Source organism: Eriocheir sinensis, chromosome 56 (assembly GCF_024679095.1).
Source record: "Eriocheir sinensis breed Jianghai 21 chromosome 56, ASM2467909v1, whole genome shotgun sequence".
Lineage (NCBI taxonomy): Eukaryota > Metazoa > Arthropoda > Malacostraca > Decapoda > Varunidae > Eriocheir > Eriocheir sinensis.
Genome location: NC_066564.1, coordinates 5,250,681 through 5,266,637, shown reverse-complemented (window position 1 = coordinate 5,266,637; position 15,957 = coordinate 5,250,681). Strand labels below are relative to the sequence as shown.

Below are 15,957 nucleotides of genomic sequence, written 5' to 3'. Positions count from 1 at the left end.
AAAAAAAATGCGCTGCTACAAATAGTAGTATAAAATAGTCTGTTATACAAGTCGACCCAAGAAGCTGACAACATAAACCTAAGCGTGTTTGCAAGCTGAAACTGATTGGCTACCTGTTATGGCTTCCAAGTTTTCTTAACCTCTGTTTGAAAATTCATCTCGCACAACACTTTCTGCTAATCTGCACTGTGCTTACGAACACGCTTAGGTTTATGTTTGTTAGCTTAGATTGAACACTATAGTAAGAGTGTCCACGATATTTGGTGTTGGTGCGATTCTTTTTCTTCTCCATCAGCTCCGAACGTGACGGCGACGCTTGAACCTTCCTTCCCCTCCCGTACATGTCTGAGGAAGAAAGGTGTTGTAAAAGCGATTGAAAAGAGTTAATCATGCAAGCATCATCCTTTTCTTCTCCTGTCGAAAGCCCCGAACGTGACAGCGATACAGAACGCTTCCTTTTCCTTCTCAACCAAAGAACGCTTCGACTAGAGCAAGTTGTTGAAAAAGGTGTTATTATGTTGGTGTTCATAGTCCTTTTTCTTATCTCATTAGCTCCAGAACGTGACGGCATGATAACTATGAGCCTTCAGCCGCTTTTCCCTCTCAAGCCACGACTAGAGGCAAGTTGTTGAAAGAGTGTTGTTATGTTGAAAGGTGTTCATAGTCCTTTCTTCTCACGTCAGCCCCGAACGTGACAACCCGATACAGAGCCTTCCTTCCTCCACTTGCACAGCTGAGGCAAAGGTGTTGGAAAGAGCGGTGAGCGGCCGCCTCACCTCGCAGCTGACAGGCGGTTGGCAACCTATACATTATGATTCCTCCGTGATTTACAATGCCACAGTATCTTTCTCTCACCAATTAAGGGCATTGACACTTCGAGACGCCGCCATATGGGAAGGCTATAGTGCTCCATTTCTAACTTGTCTTTCCTTCTCGATGCTCCGTGTTAGGAATTAAATAATGTGGAAATGTAACTCAGATGTGGGGAATATGAAATGTTATAAAAGAAAATATCGCTTTGCCATTTATTAGCTTAGCATCCTTATATATAATTTTCTGTGGGTTTTTATTTTTTATTATACTGGTAGTGAATTTCTTTTAGCTTATAACTTTAACAACTTCGTATTTCATTACAGTAATTTTTTTATAAACTTCAGCTCTTTTATATTATATTGAGTGTATAGTTTCTTACTGTATCTTCTTTTTTTTTCAAATTATATTCACATTGGTCTGTTTCATGATGTTAGTGATACTTTTACGACTTCTGGACCAACAAGCTTGGAAATACCATATCCATGAAAACCGGTTAATCTTCTTTGCTTCAGCCCTTGGAAAAGCGTCACAATAGGACCCTGATATGTTTAGTAATACGGACCTTAGCCAACTCACGTCCTTAAGCATTTCGCCACTCAGGCTCACATATTCGACTTGGCTCTCATGGGGAGTTTGAGAGACATTTCAGGAGGATAGTTAGCATGGCCCTTCTGGTAGCCTGACCGTGACCCATCTTCTGTACCATGAACCTATAAAAACACTCGTTATAACGGCTGATCTCATTTCATGCTGAATTAATATAGGGGTGGGAGATATATCGATATATAGTTTCGGCTCCTTTTTTTTTTGCTGACTCGGCTCTCGTAGGAATTGACGTTTCAGGATCATTTTTCCGGCCTTTGGAAATAGTTAATTGGTGAGGGGTGGAAGGATATATCATTAAACAGTTCGGCTCCCAGGCACATATTCGACTCGGCTCTCGTAGGAATTTGAGACATTTCAGGGATAGTTGTAGCCTTGACCCTTCTGATAGCCTGACCCATCTTCTGGTACCATGAACCTAAAAACTTGCTTATTAGGAACCCGACTGATCTCATTTCGGCCTTTAGAAATATAGTTAATGTGAGGGGTGGAAGGATATATCATTAAACAGTTCGGCTCCCAGGCACACATATTCGACTCGGCTCTCGTAGGAATTTGAAAGTTGACATTTCTAGGGATAGTTGTATGACCCTTCTGGTATTATAGACCTAAAAACCTCGACCGCCAACCGGCTAGTCTCATTTCGGCCTTTGGAAATGGTAATATGAGGTGAAGGATATATTAAACAGTTCGCCGCCCAGCCATATATATTCATTTCCTTTCGTAGGGGTTTGTTCAGGACCGTTGACGCCATCTTCTATTTAGATCAGCACCATAAGACCTAAAAACTCATTTAGAACCCAACTGTCTCATTTCGTAGCTTTAGAAATAGTTGATGTGAGGTTGGAAGCGTTTAACAATACTCATACCGATCCAAGTGGGCTGGATTACCCCTAAAACAATTCGTTCCCAAGTTCACATATATTCCACTAAGGCTTTCGTAGGAGAGTTTGTGCATGTCCAGGGAGTAGTTTATGACCCTGGTGGTAGTCTGTTCCTTCTTCTGTACCATGAACCCAAAAGAAACATGCACAGCTAGAGCCCGATTGATCCCTCTTTGATCTTTAAAAATAGCTGATGTTATTGAAGCGAGTGTCTTAAAAATCAAAACCCGTATTGTTGAGCATATGGGCCTTCTAGACTTCCCTGCATTTGGGCGGTGGAAGAGGTGACGTAGGAGGCTGCTGCCAGTGGCTATTTTATGAGCGACAGCAGGTGAGGTGATGAAGTGGTTTTGAGGACTTGATTATAATTTGATCTGGTTGTGCTGTCCGACCATCCATTAAACGCCATCTGTTGTCCATGCGACTTGCAATGAATCCACGTTATCTCACGGTGTCTTTGTGGTCACTGATTCTGTTTCTCTCTCTCTCTCTCTCTCTGTGTGTCTCTGTCTCTCGTTTTCTCTGTCTCTGTCGCATTCTCTCCCTGTCTCGTTCTCTTTATCTGTGTCGTTTTCATCGTCTGTCTCGTTCTCTCTCTCTCTCTCTCTCTCTCTCTCTCGTTTTCTCTGTCTCTGTCGCATTCTCTCCCTGTCTCGTTCTCTTTATCTGTGTCGTTTTCATCGTCTGTCTCGTTCTCTCTCTCTCTCTCTCTCTCTCTCTCTCTCTCTCTCTCTCTCTCTCTCTCTCTCTCTCTCTCTCTCTCTGTCGTTTTTCATCATCTGTCTTTCTCTCTCTCTCTCTCTCTCTCTCTCTCTTTTCTCTCTCTCTCTCTCTCTCTCTCCTCTCTCTCTCTCTCTCTCTCTCTCTCTCTCTCTCTCTCTCTCCTCTCTCTCTCTCTCTCTCTCTCTATCTCTCTCTCTCTCTCTCTCTCTCTCTCTCTCTCTCTCTCTCTCTCTCTCTCTCTCTCTCTCTCTCTCTCTCTCTCTCTCTCGTGGTCATCTGTCGCTCCCTTCTGTGGTTTTTCGTCATATAAAAAAAAAACTGCTTTAATGTTCTTAACGTATAAATGTGATAAGTGTGACTGACGATGATGATGATGATGATGATGAGTGATAATGAGGGAATGATGCAATTATGAGTATTTTGTGGCGTGAAGGGAGTGGGGAGGTTGTTGCTTGTGGGGGAGGAGTATAGTGTGTGTGTGTGTGTGTGTGTGTGTGTGTGTGTGTGTGTGTGTGTGTGTGTGTGTGTGTGTGTGTGTGTGTGTGTGTGTTTATCTCACTTTCCCTCCATCTATATCCTCCACATCTCTCTTCTCTTCCCCTCCTTCCCTTCTTTACTTCTCCTCTACCTACCCTTTCGTTCTCTCTCCTCCATCTCTCCGCTTTCTCTCCTCCTTCTTCTCCTTTTCTTCCTTTTTCCTCTCTCCTTCCTTCTTACCTCATCCTCATCCCTTCTATCTCTCCTTCTCCTCCCTAAATTCCCTCTCCCCTTCCACTTATCTCCCCTTCCCACTTGTCTCCCTTCCCTCTCCATCAACTATCCTTTGTCTCCTCCACTTTATCTCTTCTCTACCTCTCCTCTGCCCTCTACCTCCTATTCCCCTTTCCCTTTCTCCCCTTCCCTCTTCACACATCAAGCACTCCTTTAATCTCCCTCCCTTCCTCTCTTCTCTCCCCCTTCCCCTCTCCTTCCCCTCTACCTCCCTCTACCTCTCCCCTACACTTCCCTTCCCTTTCTCCCCTTCCCTCTCCTCCTCCTTCCTCCTCATTACTCACCCTATCTCTGCACCGCTTCGCTTCCTTCCATCTCCCCGCTCCCCTTTTCCCTCTCCCCCCACCCCCACCTCCACCCCTCTCTCATTACTACCCTATCTCTGCCTCCCTCCTTCCCTATCCTTCTCACCTCCACGCTACCTCCATCCTGCATCCCCCCTCCCCTCCTTCCACCCCCTCCCCCCCCTCCTGGCAGCCACTGAAGGGTACACGTTAACAACACTAATACCTGTAGTTAGCCCTCGTCTCCCGGGCCGTTTCGCGTGTGTTGCGGTGCGCCGTGACGTCACTCAGACATATGGGGAACACGCGTGTGGTGGGCTGGATGGCTGAGGGGATAGTGGCTAGTGGATGTTTTGAGTAGAGTGGGTGAATGGATGAATAGATGAGTGGGTGAGTAGGTGATGGTTGGCTGACAGGCTGAATATTTGAGGTGGTGGCTGTGTCCCTGGGTGAATGGCTGAGTGGGTACAAACTGGCTAGTTGGATGAGTGGATGATTGGTAAACTGGCTGGGTGAATGGCTGAATTGGATGAGTGGATGATTGACTGACTGGCGCTGGTGTTGAGTGGGTGACTGGCTAGTTGGATGAGTGGATGATTGACTGATTGACTGGGTGAATGAATGGATGTGTGGATGGCTGAAAGGCTGAGTGGCTGACTGGCTGGCTGGTTTCCAATGGCTCCAATGGTCCTAAAGCCCTCCTCCCCATACACAAACAAACAAATACACAAACATTTATGGTATATTCTTCCTAGTTCTTGATATAATGCTATTTTTCATTTTTCCTCTGAAAATACATGGGGCTACATTTATTAGATATTTATTTTATACGTGTTAGCTAGGATTGTGTTTTCTCTTATTTTATTAGTGCATATTTTGTTTTTTCGTTCTTTTTTCTTTCCTATCGTTTCTTGTATCATTTACTTACTTATAATTCATCTGTTCAGTATTCATTTTTTTAAGTAACTCATTCTCAGTCACTCTTTGTTTCTCTTTATTTATTGATTTTCATGGTTATTCTTTTTTCGAATTTATTTATCTATTCATTTTCATAGTCACTCTTTTTTCTTTTTTCCGTCTATTTATTTTTATTCATTTTCATAGTTACTCTTTTTCTTTTTTTATCTATTCACTCTTTTTTCTTTTCCAATCTGTTATCTATTCATTTTCATAGTCCTCTTTTTTCTTTTTCCGTCTATTTATCTATTCATTTCATAGTCACTCTTTTTTCTTTTTCCGTCTGTTATCTATTCATTTTCATAGTTACTCTTTTTCTTTTTTCCGTCTATTTATCTATTCATTTTCATAGTTACTCTTTTTTTCTTTTTCCAAATCTATTCATTTCATAGTTACTCTTTTTTCTTTTTTCCGTCTATTTATCTATTCATTTCATGGTTACTCTTTTTTTCCGTCTGTTCATTTTCATAGTTACTATTTTTTTTCTTTTTTTTCCGTCTGTTTATCTATTCATTTAAATGGTTATGGTTTTTTTCCGTCTATTCATCTATTCATTTCCTTTTACCCTTTTTTCCTTTTCTCCGTCGCCCTTTCCCTTGTTCTGTACATTACTTTCATTCATCCTTTCTTTTTTTTCTGGCAACACTTCCCGAGTCTCAGGGGGCTTCGTTGTACAGTGGTTAGCAAAATCGGCTCACAATCTAGAGAGCATGGGTTCGATTCCCGGGCGGAGTGGAAAAATAGGGGCGGCTTTTCCGATCACCTACGCCCATGTCCACCCAGCAGTGAATGGGCACCAGGTATTAATCGGGGGTTGTGTCCCGTCTCCTGGGGTCTGTTCCCTTCTCCTATAATTCCTTCCCCTTCTGTCTCTCTCCGGCATATGACCACAAATGTTGCGCCGACTAAACGAAACTTTCCTTTTTTCCCGAGTCTCATGCGCTACTTCAAGCTTATATTGTCCTTCCGTGTGTGTCTTGGGAACGTTTTTGCTCTACCGTTTATGCGATTCCGGGGTTGCTTTTTCCCGTTCTTGCCGTCACCCCTTCTGTTATTACGTCTCATTTTTGTCGTTATGTATTTTATGCGTATGATTATGTCGTGTGTTATTCTGATTTATGGCGTGAGATGCGTGATTTGTGTGTGTGTGTGTGTGGGTGGGTGTGTGGGTGGGTGTGGGTGTGGGTGTGTTTTGTATTTTTTTAGATTGAATCAAGCTCGCAATGTCTTGTTTTCAGCCCAATTCTAACACAACTAAAAAAAAACTGCGTACACGATTTCATTTGGCAAAGCTTTCCATTTATCCGTAGTAATTGTGTGTGTGTGTGTGTGTGTGTGTGTGTGTGTGTGTGTGTGTGTGTGTGTGTGTGTGTGTTTGTGTGTGTGTGTGTGTGTGTGTGTGTGTGTGTGTGTGTGTGTGTGTGTGTGTGCCGCAGTAATCATAAATGTTGTTGTGGTCGGGTGCTGTGTTTTCCCGGCGTGTTCACTCTTAATTCGCTGGTTTGTCTGCGGTGCCAACGACTTAATGCTGGAGCAGCCGCCCTCGCCCCTTGCCTCAAAGTGCTGCTCACTGGGCCGGGGGAGGGGGGGCGCGGAGGTGAGTGGGGGCGAGCGGGGGTGAGTGGGGGCAGGGGTCAGAATTGGGTAGGTGAGGGCTAGGGGTGGCTGGGTCATTAGGATGGGGTGTGGCAGTAAGTGAAGGAGTTAACAAGGGCTTGGGCACGAGTCTGTGGTGTAAGCTGAGGTCGGGTAGGTGGGGTAGGGTAGGGTAGGGTAGGATTGAGTGACATTGAATTAGGGAAGCAAAGGGTCACGGTGGGCAGGGGCAAGGGGTGGCTGGATCATTAAGGAAGAAGTTAACAAAAGTGGACGAGGGGCGGGAGGGAGGAAGGAGGTGGGGTGACAAGGCAGCAAGGGGACGAAGGGAGAAGAGGTGGACGAGATGCAACGACGGAGGGGGACGCAGGGAGGGGAGAGGAGGACGTGACAAGGGTGGGATGGGATGGACGAGGGGGCGGGAGGAGGAAGGGGTGGGTTGAGATGGACGAGGGGCGGGAGGAGGGAAGGGGTGGGTTGAGATGGACGAGGGGCGGGAGGAGGAGGAAGGGGTGGGTTGAGATGGACGAGGGGGCGGGAGGAGGGAAGGGGGTGGGTTGAGATGGACGAGGGGCGGGAGGAGGGGGTGGGTTGAGATGGACGAGGGGGCGGGAGGAGGGAAGGGGGTGGGTTGAGATGGACGAGGGGGCGGGAGGAGGGAAGGGGTGGGTTGAGATGGACGAGGGGCGGGAGGAGGGGAAGGGGTGGGTTGAGATGGACGAGGGGGCGGGAGGAGGGGAAGGGGTGGGTTGAGATGGACGAGGGGGCGGGAGGAAGGGAAGGGGTGGGTTGAGATGGACGAGGGGGCGGGAGAGGGGAAGGGGTGGGTTGAGATGGACGAGGGGGCGGGAGGAGGGGAAGGGGTGGGCTGTAGTTGTGGGTTTTCACGTTGTCGGATCAAACACAACAATGCTAAGTGAAGGACGAGTGAAAATCTAGGTCGACCTCAAGGCTGCCAATTAGAACTAGGCGATTATCAAGGGGCGGAGAGGCGCTAGTGGTCTTTCCTCATCTTCTTGTTCTTTTGCATATTAATTCAGTCGAGGAAATATTATACAGTGGAGGCTTTTTTTTATGTTTCGTGTTTGTAACGGAGATGAGCACTGTGGCCACGCGCAGCTATAGCCCTTGCCCCCAACTCTACCTTTAAAGTTTGATGGTCAAGGAAGGTGGTGGTGTTAGTGCTCCCTTAAGTCACTGTGTTTCATAAGCAATTAAAGTCTATATTTGTGTTTTGTTTTGATAGTCAAGGAACGTTACTCTTCTTATTAAATGTTATATATTAAATGTTATCCGGTTATATACAAAGAAAGCCACAAGGTTAGATGTTTTCTCTCCTTCAACTTACGAGAAGACACTGAACTAATGGATTATGTCAACAAGATCACGAGTACTGTACGTGTCTTAAGGAATACGAAATTAAACATGACCATTTCCTTTGTATTTTTTTTTACAACAAAGGAGACAGCTCAAGGGCACAAAAAAAACAACAATAAAAAAAAACGCTACTCGCTGCTCCTAAAAAAATTCAAGGAGGTGGCCGAAGAGGGTCAATTTCGGGAGGAGGTGTCCTAACCCTCCTCTTAAAAAGTTCAAGTCGTAGGCAGGAGGAAATACAGATGAAGGAAGATTACTAGGAAAACACCATAAACCAAGCAGACTGCATAAACCAACGATCTCTAGACTCACTGATGCAAATTTATAAACCTAAGTAAACCATTAGAAGCAATTAAGGGCGACCCGCAAGATGTAGCCGCCGCGTCACAAGCAGGAGCAGGGCGCAGGTAGCCGGTGGTGGACAGTGAAAGTCTAAGCTAATTCGGTGGTTTAGCAGGAAATGAGACAATGAGCTTCAGGTGAGTAAGGTGAGTAAAGTGAGATGCGCTGGAGGAGGAGACCACGAAGGAGACCCTGAGGAAGGTAGACGATGGAAAGGGAGATTAGGGTGGTGAGGAGGAGGAGGGAGGAGGAGGAGGTGGAGGAAAGTTGGAAGGTTGTAGAGGAGGAAACGAGACACGGAGGAAATGTGGAAGAGAGAGAGGAAGGGAGGGTGGCGTAGAGGAAAGAGGTGGGGACGGAGAGGGAAAAGTGGACGAGAAACGAAGGAAAGTGGAAAGGAAAGGAAATGTAGAGGAGAGATTATGGCGTATAGAGGAGGTAAGGAGGAAGAGGAGGAGGAGGAAGAGGAGGAGAAAGGGACAGGAAGCGAAGAAAGTTGAAATGGAAATAAGGGTTCGGAAGGAAGGATTTGGGTGAAGGGGAGAGAGGAGGAGGTGGTGATGGTGGCGGAGGGAAGTGGAAGGCTATAGAGAAGAAAGGGACGAGGAACGGAGGGAAGAGGAAAGGGGAGGGAGGGTGGAAGGGTAAGAAAGAGGAGTAAATGGAAGATTGTATCGGAGGAAAGGGCGAGGAACGGAGGAAGTGGAAAGGGAGGAAGGAGAAAAGGATAGGAGAGGAAGGGAAGTAAAGGAAAAGGAGAGGCGAGGTGCAGCGGTAGCAGAAGGACGCTGGCGAAGTGAAGTCCAGGAACAAAATCTTAATTGGGTGTCCAGGAGTGTGCCAGGAAATAGAGTTTGCCCATAACACTGATGCCACGCCCCTGAGTGACCGAGGACTGGAAGACAAACTTAAGTAATATTCAAATAGAACGCAAATATACACCACACCTAGACCATTAAGTCCACCAGAGGTAATTAGAAACGTAATTAAGGTATCATTACTGCCGGGCGTCTTTGAGTGAGGGGTAACCAACACGTTACTGTTTATGCAGTGAGATGTCGGCTCAATTATCACTAATGGTGCATAACTGGGAGATAAAACTATTATAATGTAATTCGAGGATGTGGGTGTTGAGTAACCCGTGTGTGAGGCAAACAACAGTGACGGCCCCGCGCGACCGCAGACTGGCGGGGCGGGGCGGGGCGAGGCGAGGCGGGGAGGGGCGTGACTCTGCCATGCAGGTGGAGGACGCCTCCGGGGACGTCCCGGGGAAGGGCGCCTTGACGGCCGCGTGAGGGTGTGATGTGAGGGCCTGGCAGGGTCAAGGCCACGCAGACAATCCTCCGGCCAGGTGAGTTCTTGGGCCAGCTTGGCGGCACCGTGCAGTGGTTGGCCAAAATAACAAGAGTGCTGAGTGTTATGAAAGAAAATACTGTCGCGGCAGAATATTACCTCTTGGCAGAGATTACGATGCAGATTCATAATTATTATTGTCCCTAACCATCAAAATATTAATAAACAGCTATACGTTTGCCTTACTAGTATGTCCCCTTTGCGTGATGACGTGGTGTGAGGCCGAAGTCACCGATGATTGACAGCCCTGTCTGTGTGACGTGTGTACTCTCGACCTGTCTGCATGGCCCTGGGCAGGGCAGCACAGCATGTGTACCCACGACCTGTCGAGTTGTTGCTTGCGCTGTATGACCGCTGGGGCTTCCAGAAACACAACCGGCATTGCTACCACCGGCTGCACCGAGGCGCGGCTGTGCAAATCAGCGGGGGCGCCTCACAGCTGTAGGGGATGTTCCTCCAGCTTCACGCTGGACCAGCCGCGAAGGGCGGCTCTGCGGGGGCTGAGAAGTGTGTTGAGGATGGCTGTGGACCCAGGGACGCGGCAGCCACCTGGACGATAGAGTGATTAGGCCGGAGCGTTCTCCTTGTTTCGCAAATACCGAAACACCCTCCTAGGTCGTAAGATAGATAGATAGATAGAGATAGAATTGTCAAAGTTGTTGGTGGCCGGAGTCGCGGAGTAGGGTGCGTGGGAGAAAGCACGGAGATGTGCCGGGACGCGGTGAACCCATGCGTCACGCCCCTCAAGGCTGCGCTACAGGCACACTTGACAACAACACGATCAGACGGTTCTGCCAACACAGTAGTTGATCACTCGCCGCACCAACGCAGCCAACGACCTGCTGCTTCTGCCGCAGCGGCAGACACGCCGTCGCCACCCCTCTCACGGGGTCACGGCGGGCACGACGCTGCAGCCGCGACAAAAGTGGAGCCATTGGGCGTCTTATTACAGGGCCATTAGTGGATGCTTGCGGTGGGTGTTTGGCTCCTTCAAGCCTGTGTAGGTTATATTTCGGAAGAGAGAGGAGTACTTCAAGGCATAACTATTGAAGACATGAAAGGCGCCATTATCGTGAGTGTCATTTAAGGTCGCGCCCCACATTCATCAGTGACAAATTAACGACTGCTTGTAATATAGGAAAGCTAATTTATCGACTTTCTCCTCCCCTCTCTACTTGCGGAACACACACACACACACACACACACACACACACACACACACACACACACACACACACACACACACACACACACACACACACACAGGTAAACATTGTTGATTGGTTATCTTTGGGAATGATAAGAAAAAGCCTTGGAGGAGTTATCAAAAAAAGAAGTAGGAGAATTTAACACTGGGAAGATATTTGGAATTAGAAAGAAAGTATAAAAGCTATATAGTTGATGGTCTGGGCAAACACTTGATGCTGCGCGTTGCCTGGGTGTTCACCTCCGTCACATCGGCCCTTGAGTCTGTGGCAGGAAATGGAGATGAAAAATAAGGATGAAATGAGTACCCTAAAGAAAATAATAAAGGGCCTCATTGACGAAAATGAGAAAAAATGAATAAAAAAGAATATTGATCAAAGAAAGATTATAGAGACGGAACATCAAAGCCAAACAGAGAGAGAGGCACGAACCAGGAAGATATTGGAAAGAGAGAATTTAATAACGAAAGTAAGAGTTAGTGGAAAAAGAGGACTAGAGAAAGAAAGGAAAAGGATTGGAATCACTGAATATGTATGTGTAAAGAAATAAGAATCTTTATAACATAGTGAAAGATCATTAGGAGTATAAAAATAATCGCAAGGGGAAAGGAAAGGAAAAGGGAGGAGGGATTGTGGTAGTGAGGAGGGAGGGGGAGGGAGGGCGTGGCTGACCCAGTTCGCGGCGCTCTTCCATATGGCGCTGTTTTACAAGAGGTCACAAGAGAGCCGCAGGTATGACGCTCTTGTGATGAGGCAGCCTTGGTGGAATTTCCTGGCTCCTTTCCACCCCCTCCACCGCCACCACCACCACCACACATCCTGCTGTTCCTGTTCGTCTCCCAGTGTGTCCTGATCCTTCCCTCCCTCCCTCCACCCTCTGTCCATGTCCAAGGTTCATTTAAGTCTTGTCTTCCTCCTCCTCCTCCTCTTCCTCCTCCTCTTCCTCCTCCTTTTCATCATCATTATAATTATCATCATCATTATTATTAGCCTCTCCCCTCATCCTTCTTTCCCTTCTCTTAATATTTTCACACCTAATGATCTAAAACCCAAAAATTTCACTTTTTTCATACTCGTCAATTTCTTCGTTAGATGTTACGTGTTAGTGTATGACTGTTGTGTGCATGACTGAACTATGGGGTTGAATCATGTGTTGGTCGAGGTTACTTATGGAGCTGCCTTTTCTCACTGCCTACAGCTACAGGGTGCCGTAGTCTTGCATTCTTCGAAATCAAGCTCAGAGGGGGAAATGTCGCGCAGTCTGGATCGGTGAAGTTAAAAAACATTTTAATGACGGAGCCCCGACAGGAATCGAACCTGTGCCCTGCGTAAGCATGCAACAGCGCTGCTCTACCACCTGAGCTACGGGGCTTTCGTTACAAGTGAGCATCATACCGCAGTGCCTTGATGCGCGGGTGAGCCGCGTCTGCCTGTGCACCAGCAGGGGCCGCCAACATCTAGCTAACATCACACTGTACTGGTAAATTTCTAGAGGGACGAATTTTTTTTGTTATTATTATTATTATTATTATTATTATTATTATTATTATGCACCGCTTAGCCTGTGACTGTCCAGTGGTCCAGCTGCTTAGTTCAGCCTCAGCCCTCCATCGTAAGGCTTCAGTAAGTTGAGCGCTGAAACACTCCTATGAAGCTTTACATTAGCGTGGTACACCAGTCACTGTGGTGGTAAACGTGGGACGAGAGGCCTATGAAGTGTGGTCATCATAGCTTTGAGTAAGGGTAATATATAGTAAGTGCGGTGGATGATATGAACTCAGGGGCCGGGGCATGGCCATGATTTTATGAGGGGACAGAGGGCCAGCATCCTGGTAGTGTTCTTGCATAACTTGACGCGACGCACGGGCACGCCGGCAGGCAGGTGAAGAGCCGGTGAAGAGCGGGAGTCATGTATGAAACCTTAGGGCGGGCGACAGACAGTGGCGGATCCAGCATCCAGCTCCAGGTGAAGGGGGGGCTGATTTACAAGATGGGCGCCATACCATATATATATATATATATATATATATATATATATATATATATATATATATATATATATATATATATATATATATATATATATATATATAGTACAGTAGCCAAATACATCTGGCGCCGCTAGGCGCGCTTTTTTTAATATAAATACGATAATGTTCGCAATTTCTTTTATTTGTTTTGTATGTTTATTATTTCTTTTATTATTATTATAATTATTATTATTAGTAGTAGTAGTAGTAGTAGTAGAAACATCTCAAGTAATGGATGTCTTTCTCTTTTGATTTTGCGGCTCCCTTGTCATTAAGCTGCGAATTTTGAAAAATCAACCGCTTTGGTGCGAATCGCCATAACTCCCTTATTTCTGGGGCTACAGAAAGGTTATTGGTATCAATCGACGACAAAATGAAAGGGCTATATTGATTAAAGAGCGACCGGGCTCAAAAACCGACTCGAAAGGGTCGAATATCGAATAAATTCGCAAAAAACGACAAAAAAACGTATTTTTGAGTTTCCAACCTTTTTGAGACCCACTCATTTTTTTGAGAATTTCAAAAAAATTGTTTAACAAATGATTTAGCCCTGCCAATGTACTTTCCAAAATGGTGCATTCCCTACTCCCAGTAGTTTCGTCGCTACAGCTCGAAACGTGAACCCTGTCGAGAGCGATTTGGACGAAGTCCATACACTTTGACGTTTTTGTCTAGTGTGGCCTTGCTATTGCCTCTAGAAGGCTGTAATTTGACATGTAGCCCCTCTTGGCAATGTAGTTTGACCAACTCGAAGGATCTTTGGATAGCGCGATTCTAAGTTCGTCATCGAGCCGCAAAAGTGCTGAAAAACAGGCTATTTTGTGACGGTTCGACGACGAACTCAGAATCGAGCTATCAAAATATCCTTCAAGTTGAATCAAACTACAAGAATTCGTCAAATCGCTCTCCATCGCTCGAGATCTGAAACTACTGGGAACGAAATGCACCATTTTGGAAACTACATTGGCAGGGTAAAATCATTGTTAAATAAAAATTCTCAAAAATGAGCGGGTTTCAAGGTTAGGAACTCAGACACGGTTTTTTTGTCGTTTTTGCGAATTTATTCGATTTTCGACCCTTTCACTAAAATATAGCCCTTGCATTTTGCCGTCGATTGATACCTGTAGCCCAGAAAAAGAGCTATGGCGATTCGCACCAAAAGTTTTCAAAATTCGCTTAATGACAAAGCTGGGGCAAGTGTCTGTTCCATATGTATAGGTTTCACTGGTAGTAGTAATAGTAATAGTAGTAGTATTGTTGTTATTATTATCATTATAATTAGTAGGCTAGTAGTAGTGTTCACAGGAATGATACCCCCCAGATCTCAGTGAATCTTTGAAAGGGCGCAATTTATGTCCTAAAGGAGGGCGGTCGCCCCTGGATCCGCCACTGGCGGGCGATCCTCCTTCACAGACATTTGAGACAAGGTATGGCGCGGCTCTAGCTCATGACCACCTTTTTAGTGGCGGTGGGGTAATCTTCACCTAAGCCATTAGCTATAGAAACTATTTGCAGATTTTTTTTTATTTCGGTATATATTTCTTATAGTCGTATACCAGCTCGAGACACTGTCACACACAAGATTGATCATGAGATCGACTTTCCCCTCCTAACACCTGCGTGACTATATACTTGTGTTACCCTTAATATATGCATGTTTTGCATAAAAAGAAAACAGATTCTTTATAGTAAACTAGTATAGAACTGTTTACACCATATTGAGTAAACCGGTGTTTCATTCTATACAGGGTTTTTTTATGCTTTGGACCTTATTTTCAGCCTCCTCCCATCGAAGAATATCATATATGTCTGAGTGACCCTTCAGCGTCCACAGAATCAGCCGCAGCTATATTACCGAAAATTTTCCTAATTAATATATATCATAGTACGATCACTGAAAACGTATCAGTGCATTACGGTACTGAGATTTAGCTCGTCAGACAAAGTAAATAAGCCTCTCACGCCAACTATTTATAGAGACCGAAAAGGATATTAACCGGGTTTTCATGTTTTTATTTTCATTTTTACGTTCATTGTACGGAAGAAGAGTCAAACTACCTCCAGGGTCATAACGGTACTAGCCACTGGAAATGCCCAAAACCTATACGAAAGCCTTGCCAAGTACTTGAGGTAGGCGCCGGAAGGTTTAAGAATGTGACCCCTATAATCATGTAAAATAAAGAAATATAACTTCGCTGTGGTGCGATATCACGCATTATATATACCAGACTACGTAATAGGCTTCCCTTTAGGACTCAAGTATCTATTGATGGTCATGAAGAGCTATAGCAGGCAAGTGCGGATGCTCTTATGTTAAAATTATGCGGAGGCGGTGTGGACTATTCTTCCTTTATTATTGCCAACACCAAACGTGACCTCAGATCGACTAAAGTCAAGCTCTGTTCCAACAACCATACAAAGAAACCAGGACTTCCGAACCGCTATTTGAAGACCACATTGACAAAGAAGAAATGAAACCGGTTATATATGAGTTCCAGAAAAAAAAGGAAAACATGAGAGGAGGTCCGTTGCAAAGGCTATCTCTCCCCGACTTTCAACTGAACTCGAGTCCCTTGATAGAGAGAATCCCGACAACGTAAGATTTGGACGCCATTATTGGCCCTGTTTTCGCCGCGCTTTTCAAACGCTAGCAAACGCTCTCATTTTATATTTCTGTTTCACAGCCATACGGGTCGTCCACTGAAACTGAGCACACTTGTGTCAGACCTCCACACCTTCCCCTAACAGCCAGCTGGGAGTCAGCAGCCAACGAACTCTAGGAAAATAAATAAGAGACAGTTTGTGTCTACATCAACAGATGTCGCCAACCGACCATTACGCCCTTATACTTCACCATATTTTGTCGCCAACCCACCATTACGCCCTTATACTTTACCATAATTTGATCACCAGCCGTTGGAATGTGCCGTAAGGAGGTAACAGGAGACTATTATTAGCCTTACGATCAGCCACTGTCTCAGTATAGGCACTCAGTAACCCACGTAGCCTGTGATATAGG

The 15,957-nt window shown here is 45.6% G+C and overlaps 2 protein-coding genes across 3 annotated transcripts in view; both read left to right on the top strand.

The window, feature by feature from the left end:
- LOC126984194 (thyroid receptor-interacting protein 11-like) overlaps nt 1–15,957 on the top strand; it is a 165,845-nt gene that overhangs the window by 577 nt on the left and 149,311 nt on the right. The window lies entirely within an intron of this gene.
- LOC126984198 (secretory carrier-associated membrane protein 1-like) overlaps nt 1–15,957 on the top strand; it is a 76,729-nt gene that overhangs the window by 36,472 nt on the left and 24,300 nt on the right. The gene's annotated exons all lie outside the window — the stretch shown is intronic.